The sequence below is a fragment of the Bidens hawaiensis genome, unplaced genomic scaffold, assembly GCF_021521415.1.
Source record: "Bidens hawaiensis isolate Kalapana, Puna unplaced genomic scaffold, B.hawaiensis_p1.1 tig00019665_1, whole genome shotgun sequence".
In the NCBI taxonomy this organism is placed as follows: domain Eukaryota; kingdom Viridiplantae; phylum Streptophyta; class Magnoliopsida; order Asterales; family Asteraceae; genus Bidens; species Bidens hawaiensis.
The window spans coordinates 368,267-376,928 of NW_027492984.1; positions in this window are offsets into that span (position 1 = coordinate 368,267).

Below are 8,662 nucleotides of genomic sequence, written 5' to 3' on the forward strand. Positions count from 1 at the left end.
GGAAGATTCGGAGCGACATGGTTCAATATCATCTGGATGAACCGTGGGTACATAATGAACTGCTCCCGAGACATCGCCCGTCTTTGTCTATCAATCTCGTAGAAGACCATTTGACTGAAACTATAACGTTTGTTATAGGTCAGTGCAGTCATTGCAGACTGCATGGTCGCACCCATACCATCCGTGCCCGCCTTCCTCCAAGACATGCACACTATCATAACGTGCATGAGGAAGCGCCACTGATCTAGAAGGAAACCCTTCCTCCTCTGGGTATCTCCTAATGGACCAGAGTAGCCCATTCGAAGAAACGCTCCATCACGGAACGGAGCCACGAACTCAGTTGGGTCATCCCTAGTCTCTTCACCGAATCGTAACGCCACCCGGATCTGTTCAGAATTGAACTGAACCTGTTGATTGTTCACCGTTTCTCGCATGACCGGGGGCTCAATACAACAGTCGTATTCGACCGTCTGCCAGAAGTCTTCGATATTCGGTAGAGATATCGGCAGTGTGTTTGTGATCGCATGAAAAATCCTCGAGCGCAGGAGGAACGTTATGATCTCGCGGTAATCGTCCACACCGCTCGCCTCCGGGTCAAGTGTAATGTACATATTGTGACCCGGGAAAAATTGTCTCTGATTGTCACCATCATCTCCTCCTGCACCTCCAGCACCAGCTACCGCAGCCATATCTGCAACAAACTAACCAAGTTAGAACGACAAAAAGACATAGCACAAGTTCGCTTTGTTACCATGGGCGAAGTTGTGATAAACTCTGTATAGGCGAAGTTAAAGTTGAGGCGAAGTTGGGAACAACTTCGCTTCAGCTTTAAGTTCGTCTAATTAATATTAAGTAAAAATGATCTAGGCGAAGTTAATGTTAACTTCGCCTCATCACAACTCGCCCCAGGCGAATTTAAGTTACAGGCGAAGTTACGGATAACTTCGCCTCATGCGAACTTAAGTTTCGGGCGAAGTTACGGATAACTTCGCCTCAGGCGAACTTACGTTTCAGTCGAAGTTACGGATAACTTCGCCTAAACCCTAACTTCGCCTGAATCTGAATCGGCGACAGTGAGATTATGGAACAACGTGCAGTTGATGATTCGGCTAGTTTTAGACGATTAAGTACTCTTAACCACAAGTTTTAAGGACATGTTGACGATCAGTATAGTGTTCAACACGTAAAAACACAAGTTATGAAAATCGGTTTCAAAACCGATGGTTCGAGGTTAATAACCGGGTCGAAACGACCCTTGATTAGCATGAAAGAACTTGTAATATATGATAAAACAACATCTCAAACCTTTGATCGGTGTGAAAATCGGGAATAAATAACACGTAAACGGTGTAAATATCAAGTTCGCCGGAAGATGTAAGTTCGCTGTGGATATAATAAGTTCGCTGAGTTTGAGATAATGAACAGAATTGACTGTTTATTAGCCTTATATATGGGCAGAGTTATTCAGGCGAAGTTACGGATAACTTCGCCTAGGCGAAGTTAACCACAACTTCGCCTGTTCAACAACATCGCCTATATATTTACAAGATTAAACCTTATAATTTGAACATTTTTCCAATTAAGTTATAAAACTTTCCTTTAAGAAATAAATGACAGGATCAATTCTAAGTAACCAGTTAAAAATCATAAAACTATATAAGTACAAGAACGTAAAAATTTAAAGTATAAGGGATCAAATTTCTGTCTCGATAGGGACTGCTACGTTTTAGAAAAGATCCGAACAGGAATCATACTAACTACGTGACTGTCACATAGATCCGTGTTTAGCTGTATTATGACATATAGAGACAGGTTGTAAGCAGGTATAACTTAAAGTGGTTTTCATCGTTTCTGTGATACGAGTTAGGTTTGATTAAGCCTCAAAATTTAAGTGGGCAACAACTTAGAAATATTGATGCCTCCTATCTATCCTCAAAGCGTATTTGGCTTTCCCCAAGTCACCCCGAATTGACTTCGACCCATAGTGTCTGATTAAACATGTAAGTACTCTTCTTCTGTTTCCCGTTCTTCTTCTTGCTCTAAGATTGAGAAGTCTTGATATTTTGTCATCTCTAAAATGTTTCAATAACTCCAATTTTTTTTTTTTTTTTTAAATAAACATAGACTTCAAAGTAGAAATTAACTGCAAGTCCCGAATCTGGATCACTGCAGTATCTTGAGATGCTATCTTCACGGGAATCAGAACACACATGGGCTCGTGTATGACTGGGTAATCGCTTTTCTGCCTATCATTCGGAAAGATATATATGAAGACATGCAAAACTCTTAAGGAGTTTCCACGTAAAATCAAGTAGATTTAGTTTGTATCACGTCTACTTTTACGCACCATAAAAGTTACCATGACATACAATGACTGTCCTAAAGCCTTTTAAGCCTAATAACTTCACTAGTCAAGTACACAGAATTAGTATATCTATCATTTTCCAAGGTTGGATCAATTTTCTGTTAAACATAGCTAACGAACTTCTTACGAAGTAACAGACTTGAAAAATAATTTCATTTCCCTTTTCTTTCAAAATTTAAACATCATTCGCCCCGACCAAAACGAAGTCTTTAGGTAAGCAGCTATCCCGAAGATCCAATCGATCAGCTGGACCGACCACATACTAGTATGTGTCATTCTAACTAAGTATGATCGACCAATTTTAAGCGAAAAACTCATCATAAACCGCCCCGGTCACTATCAGTAATCTGGTTAATGGCTATCCTCAAAATCTACAAGTAGAAAATGAGGACCAAAACATATCCGAAGACAAGTCCTTCAAACTGATGTAACTGACATATTTTTAAGCGATTAGTGACGTTTTTTTTTTTTTTTTTTTTTTTAAATAACACAAGAAAAGCATGGTTACTCGGGATTGATCATCCCATTCAGTTCAATAAGGTTTTGAAATCTGGATTTGTCAAACGCTTTAGTGTATAAATCAGCGAAATTATCAAGCGTATCCACCTTTTCAAGAATTATCAATTTCTTCTCAGCACAATCCCGTATGAAATGATGACGTATGTCAATGTGTTTAGTTTTACTATGTTTCACGGGATTGTTAGTTACTGAGATAGCAGCTGTGTTATTAATGCAAATAGGAGTAAGTAAGAAATTCAGACCATAGTCGCGCAACTGTTGTTGTATCCAAAGAACCTGAGAGCAGCAGTTGGATGCTGCCATGTACTCTGCCTCACAGGTTGAAATTGCGACTGAAGTCTGCTTCTTGCATTGCCACGACACCAATCTACCACCAAGAAACTGACATCCTCCAGTTGTTGACTTCCGACTCTGATTGCACCCTCCATAATCAGAGTCTGTGTAAGCGACCAGCTCCAAGTCTCCTCTTCTCGGGTACCACAACCCCAGCTTCGGCTTGCCCTTGAGATACCGCAGTATCCTCTTTGCACCTTTCAAATGAGATTCTTTTGGATTTGCCTGAAAACGTGCACAAAGACAAACAGCAAACATTATATCAGGCCTAGATGCAGTTAAGTACATTAAAGAACCTATTATTGCCCGATATTGAGTTGGGTCCACATCTGCATCACCGTCTACTTCAGCACCCAATTTGTGATTGACGCAGATTGGAGTATCATATGGAGAACTGTCCTCCATCTTGAAGCGCTTGAGCACGTCATGAACATACTTCGTCTGATGAATGAACATCCCGTCCTTCTTCTGATCAACCTGCAATCCTAGAAAGAAAGTTAGTTCACCCATAGCACTCATTTCAAACCTTTTCTTCATGACGGCTTCAAACTCCTGACACATGGAGACTTTTGATGCAGCAAATATAATGTCATCCACGTAGACTTGTACCAGCAGGATGTCGCTTCCATCTCTTTTGAAGAATAACGTGCTATCAATTTTCCCTCTTTCAAAACCATTCTCGAGCAAGTAATCCGATAAAGTTGCATACCAGGCACGAGGTGCCTGATGTAATCCATACAACGCCTTGCTCAACCTGTACACGTGATCTGGATAGTCTGGGTCAGGAAAACCCGGAGGTTGCTCAACATACACAACCTCATCAACTTTCCCATTTAAAAACGCACTCTTCACATCTAGCTGAAACACCTTCATCTTCTCATAAGCAGCAAACGCTAAAAACAATCTTATGGCTTCCAACCTAGCGACAGGAGCGAACACTTCGTTATAATCAATCCCCTCTTGTTGATTAAAACCTTTAACGACCAGCCTCGCCTTGTTTCTTATAATAATCCCATTATCATCTCTCTTGCACTTAAACACCCATTTTGTGCCTATCGCATGCACATTCTTTGGTTTTTCAACCAAAGTCCAAACTTCCATCTTCTCGAATTGAGCCAACTCTTCTTGCATGGCCTCGACCCACGAGCTGTCCTTTAAAGCCATTTGATAATTCTTCGGTTCAATCTGGCTTATAAAGCAGGTATACAGGCATTCATTGATTATTCCTGTCTCCTTAATGCTTGTATAAACACAGGTATGTTCATTCAAGCTACTTCTCGTTTGTACACCTGAGGACACATCACCAATCACATTATCCAAAGGGTGATCTTTATGAATTCTCGTGGTCAGAACAGAACCGACATGCAAATTATCTTCCAAATTAGAAGAGATCTCATCAATGGTTGTTTCATGCTGAGAGTGAAAAGGATTGATAAATTCTTCTTCAGCAGAGGCAGCAGGGGTACCGATAGTGTTTGATGAGGAAGGTTGACATTTATCAATCAGCTGTCTTTGCAATAGATTTTCTTCCTCATCGAGTATCATCTTCGTCGCAGCTCTTTCTTCTTGTTCAGAAATTTCCAAATCCGGTACGTTAAACGACTTAAAAAGCTTAACATAGTCGAAAAGCTCAGCAGGTCCATTGCTTGGTTTTGGCGGTTGGTAACTTGTGATGTCAGTGTTACACACCACCTCCACCTTGCAAGTCGAAGTATTGAAGACACGTCTGTTGGGTGTACCAACAACATAACCGACTAAGATTCCTTCATCGGCTACTTCTCCAAATTTAGAGTTTGTCTTCAAGATCGAACAAGGGGACCCGAATGGTTCAAGACCACTCAAGTTGGGCTTCCTCCCATGCATAAGCTCGTAACACGTTTTACCAAGTCTCTTAACGGTTAACACTCTATTCAGAACATAGCAGGCTGTAGCAACCGCTTCAGCCCAGAACATCACAGGAAGCTTCGAATCTGCCAGCATAGTCCTGGCTCCTTCAATTAAAGTTCGGTTCTTCCTTTCAGCCACTCCATTCTGTTGCGGAGTATACGGAGCGCTGTATTGATGTTCAATTCCTTTCTGAAGACAGAAGATCTCCATTTCAAAATTCTTGAACTCCGTTCCATTGTCACTTCTGATGAACTTAACTGTTTTACTCATGACGTTCTCAACTTTAGTAATCAAATTCTTCACCATTTGAGCCGTCTCATCTTTCGATTTCAGAAAATATACCCACGAATATCGCGAGTAGTCATCAGTGATCACCAAGCAGTAAGAAGTACCTCCTAGACTTTTTACATTCACGGGACCGAAGAGATCCATGTGAAGCAGTTCTAGAGTACTGGAAATAGAGTTGACCTTCTTGGTGAGATGGGATTTCTTGTGTTGCTTTCCCTTCTTGCATGCAATACATTTGTCTTCAAAGTTAAAACTTTTCAAGGGAACTCCCATCACAAGCCCATTTCTGACAATGTGGTTCATCTTCTGAAGATGAATGTGCCCCATTCTCCTGTGCCATAGTTCGGATTCTGATTCGCTTGCTTTCGTCATTAAACATGATTCTCCCATGGCCATTTCAGTAGACCTCATATCCATCACATAAGTGTTTGTATCACGTGGAGCTTTTGTCACTATCCACTCGTCTGGTATCTGAAAACCAGGCTTCAACACGATCGCCTCATTCTTCGTGAAATGAACAGTGTAATCCTTATCACAAATCTGCGACACACTCAGCAGATTGTGCTTCAACTCTTCTACAAAGTTAACATTTTCAAGAGTTATTTTCCCGTTGGACACCGTTCCTTTTCCAGTAATTCTTCCTCCACTTTCACCAGCAAAGCTAACTCTCGCTCCTTGAACAGGTTTTAAGTCGTGCAACAAATATTTGTTGCCCGTCATGTGCCGGGAACAGCCGCTATCTACAATCCAAAGACTGTGGGCAGCCCTGTTCAACTGTTCCTGCACAATAAAGCAAATGATTAGAATCTAGGGACCCAAGACCAATTGGTCTTGGATCTATACATCCCGTACTTCTGCTTTCCAAAGTTAGCATCTGGATAATTCCTGTCAGTCCTAGTAGGAAATCTCCTTGGAAATTGAGTGTGAGGCCTTCCAAACCTATGTGTATTGAAAGTATTATATCTTGTGGTTTGGTGATTTGCATTGTAAAACTGAGGTTTGTTTCTGTGAAAACCTGAATTAGTTACATTTCGGAACTTTGAAGGGTTTTCATTTTTAGCAGTATTAAAATTACCATTAGCCTTATGCTCAGTTTTAATAGGCCGCACGCCTCTGAATTTTGGCGTCAGAGGACAATCTGCAACAAGATGTCCTAACTTATTACACCTAAAACAACACCTATACTCCATTTTCTTTTCAAATGTTGTTTTGGATGTAGAGGCTGTGTTACCGGCCGTTCGTCTCACATAAGGTGGGACGTACGGGTTGAGTGGAGTACTCTTTTTATAAGTTTTATCTTTTTCTCCACCAGTGGGTAACACTACCTTCTCATTTGTCTTACCCGATTCGGACAACTTATCCGAATCCGATGAGACTGGACTCATAACAGAAATATTTACACTTGAAACAGGCGAACTCGTTTCGCCACTACTAACACTTGGTTCTTTACTTGTAACCTTGATTGGAACTGTCTGAGGAACTTCAAAATCAACAGATTTCTGAACACTAGGGTTATAAGTATAATTGTGGTTATAAGGTGGTGGAACCTCGTGATAACCAATTCCTCCCCTCTTTGTAGAGGTACCTTGATCACTAACAAGGTGATCAAGAATAGCTGAGGAATTTCTGAACTGTTCAAGTTTTCGGTTCAGTTCCACCACTTTCACCTGGTGGTCAGCAATCTGCTTTTCTCGTTCAGCAATCAGTTTAGTCTTTTCTTCTAAAACCTCATAACTTAGATCAATAACTTCAATTTTTTCAGCAAGTTTAGTTTTTAAGCTTTTAACATCTTTTTCACATGCTTTTATTTTAACTTTGTAACTGTTTTCTCTTGCTTTCATAAAGTGATGATCTTCTTTAAGAGTTTTAAATTCAGCATCTAAACGAACATACTGATCAGTTATGGTAGCAAGTTGCTCAGACAAATTCTCACATTTAGTACAAATAGATTTAGAACTTACCTCGGAGAGTTGATCCTTGTTATCTGTCATGAAAGCTTTTTCCTTACCAGTAGCTTTCTCTTCTCCGGTAATCTTCTCACGTTCTTCATTCTCAACCTTAGCCATATTTGCCTGCTCACCAGTTTCATTCGAATGCAGGTTCCAGTTGTATTCACCTGCTTCTCTGGACAGCATGGCATTGACTTCTTTACTAATCCCAGTGTGCTGTGTAGACCGGCCCTGACCACGTTCAACACGCTCGTTTCTGCAATCTTTGGCAAAGTGCCCGTTTTGTTGACAGTATAGCACCTCACCTTAGACTTGTCGAACCCTGGCCTGCCACCAACAAACTTTCTCCCCGTCTTCCTCATAAACTTCTTCACTCTCCTCACTATCATGGCCATCTGCCATTGTAAATCCATCTCCTCCAGATCATCAGCATCGATCTGGTCATAGTCTTCATCTAGCATCGCTGGATCAACCACCTTTCCTTGAATATAGTTTTCATATGAAGCAATAAATGAAGCATAGAGGCCAAACTGCTCTTCAGCAGATTTGATGCTCATTGGCATCTTAGAGTAATTATTGCTTGAGGAACTTGAAGATCCACTAATCTTGCTTGCTGTCTGTTGAGTACCACTTGATCCACCCGCAACAAAGCAAACATCCCCATTCTAGTTTACTGACACTTGCCCCTCCTGTGAAGAATTGGCACCCGACTCACCCTTCGAGTAGTAGGCGGCAGAATCAGTCTTTGAACTTGTATTGGAGTTTACTTTCGCACCGTACATGCCTGGATCTTGAACCTGATCCATAGATGTTTCTTTTCTTACCATATTAAGCTCAAAAGTTCTGAGCTTGTTGACAGCGGTTTCAAGATCATAAGTAGGGAAGTCCTTGTCTTCCCTCATCAGTACAGTATACATCTCCCATTTTGGTGGGAGAGCATCGAGAAGTTTTTCCACAATCTCTTCTTCTCGGTAGGAAATGGAGTAGTTACTCAATTCAGTCATTAGATGATAATATCGAGTGATAATATCATCAAGAGATTCGTTCTTTAAGTACTTAAAGACTGAAAATTGAGTTTTAAGAAACTTTATCTTTGAAGCCCGAATGCCTACATTTCCTTCGAATCTGCTCTCAAGAGCTTCCCAAAGCTCTCTAGCTGATGTATACTTTCTGAATGTATGGAGGATCTCCTGTGGAAGAGCCATTGTGATTGCAGCATGAGCCTTGCTTTCGGCTTCATACATCTTTTTCTCCTCCTCTTCCATTTTACTGTATTTCTTGATTTGGTCTCGACCCTCATACTCCATGATTGGTGGAATAT